Genomic DNA, 1,947 nt, shown 5'->3' with positions numbered 1-1,947 from the left:
CAGACGGGCTAACGTTAGCTCATGCTGCTGCAGATAGGCTAACGTTAGCCCAGGCTGCTGCAGACAGGCTAACGTTAGTCCTGGCTGCTGCAGACAGGCTAACGTTAGCCCAGGCTGCTGCAGACGGGCTAACGTTAGCCCAGGCTGCTTCAGACGGGCTGCTTCAGACGGGCTAACGTTAGCCCATGCTGCTGCAGACGGGCTAACGTTAGCCCAGGCTGCTTCAGACGGGCTAACGTTAGCCCAGGCTGCTGCAGACAGGCTAACCTTAGCTCAGGGTGCTTCAGACGGGCTAATGTTTGTCCTGGCTGCTTAGCTCAGGGTGCTTCAGACGGGCTAACGTTAGCCCAGGCTGCGTTAGCCCTGGCTGTGTTCATTATTATTCCCCCACTAAATGAAAAAAGTAATAATTTATTATTATCTAGAGACTATTAATAACAGGAGGTGAAATGTAGCTACAGACTAGCTTTGAATGCGGTGATGTCATCAGAACACTTCTTTTCCAATTGACCCAGATTTATGCTTCGCTTCTTAAGAACATACTTGGCGAAGATGAAAGTCCGTACTCGCGTTCTTGTGAGCTGAGAAACGGCCAAGGTCTTCTTATTTTGCTCGATGCCAGAATTCTATTTAGGCTCAAAAAGCATGAACTAAAAACTATCAGGAGGGACACGGCATTTGAATATCCTTATTTTAAAATGTTGAAATGTTTTTGGTCCTTGTTGTCCAAGTATATAACTAGAAGTCCTGTTGCAGAGCAAAATGTTCTGGTTTAAATAGCTTCTTACATCTCTTTATTTCCGACAACTTTAACCTAAAAAATCTTAAATTTCTTCCCTCAGTTATACCAACTTCCTCTCTGAAGATAGTTTTTAGACACGCTGTATATAACAAAACAAGAAATGAAATCCTCTATCCAGTGGGGTCGATCTTTATCTTAGAAAACCTCTTTGATAAACTTATTTTATTTTGAAGATTCAGCAAATATTGCAGACCACTGTGAGCTTCGCTTTTCATTTTTCAACAAAAGTCTTTGTCAAATAAACGTGCAGGTCGTGACCTTGCGATTGTTGTAGGTGCGGCTGATAAATCCACGCTCGCATTACATCTGTTTTACCTCTTTTATTACTGGTGGGGGGTGTCCGACATGTCCTGCACACTGTGATTTTTCTGCTCTGCTGAATTTAGATGGAAAAAATCATATCAGCCTTATTCCTGTTTGCCTGTAAAAAAAAAATCTTTACATGCTGTATTTCTTTTGAAAAATAAAAGTTCTTTAGTTTTTTTTATTTGCCAAAGGATTATTTTGGTATTGGTGCCTTCTCCATGAGGTCGCCTGCAGCTGATGCGGTGGTCCTACTTCTTTCCACGTCTCTTAAAGTCTGTTTTTCCTTTGTGCCTCGAATCGGCTCCATATGTTTCTGCCTTGTGATGATTTAGGAACAAAGATTAAGAATCCAGGTGCCATGTGTTGCCGGGTCTCGTCAGTTTGTTTATTGAACTGTCAGAATCTGCCTTTTTTCTGTTGAATAAATGTTTTGTTGATTTACCACATTTGTTTGGAGACTTAATAAAGGAATAATAGAGTGAAACATTCCTACATTATAGTTTGGGGTTTTCTTTTGTGCGCCTACACATGACCATTCGATGATAGAAAGTAGAGAAAACTTTTATTGTTCCCCCTGGTACAGATCTGTTAAAATAAAAGCCTTAAAATTTAGATATTATTCCAGCAGCATGATTTTACAACCTGGATTCATTTACAAAACACATTGGCTTGCAGCAACTATGGAACTGATTTCACACCATAGATCTTCAGACCTTTGCAGAGGTAGATAACATCTGCGGATGATATCGGTTTGACGCGGAGATATCGGCTGAAATCGAGGCTGGCCAATCGGTGCATCTCTGTCATCCCAAAACCAGTGATGTAATTAGTGAGTCTAA

The sequence above is a fragment of the Cyprinodon variegatus genome, unplaced genomic scaffold, assembly GCF_000732505.1.
Source record: "Cyprinodon variegatus isolate N-32 unplaced genomic scaffold, C_variegatus-1.0 Scaffold1194, whole genome shotgun sequence".
In the NCBI taxonomy this organism is placed as follows: Eukaryota; Metazoa; Chordata; class Actinopteri; order Cyprinodontiformes; family Cyprinodontidae; genus Cyprinodon; species Cyprinodon variegatus.
Note: the sequence above shows the minus strand (reverse complement) of the source record.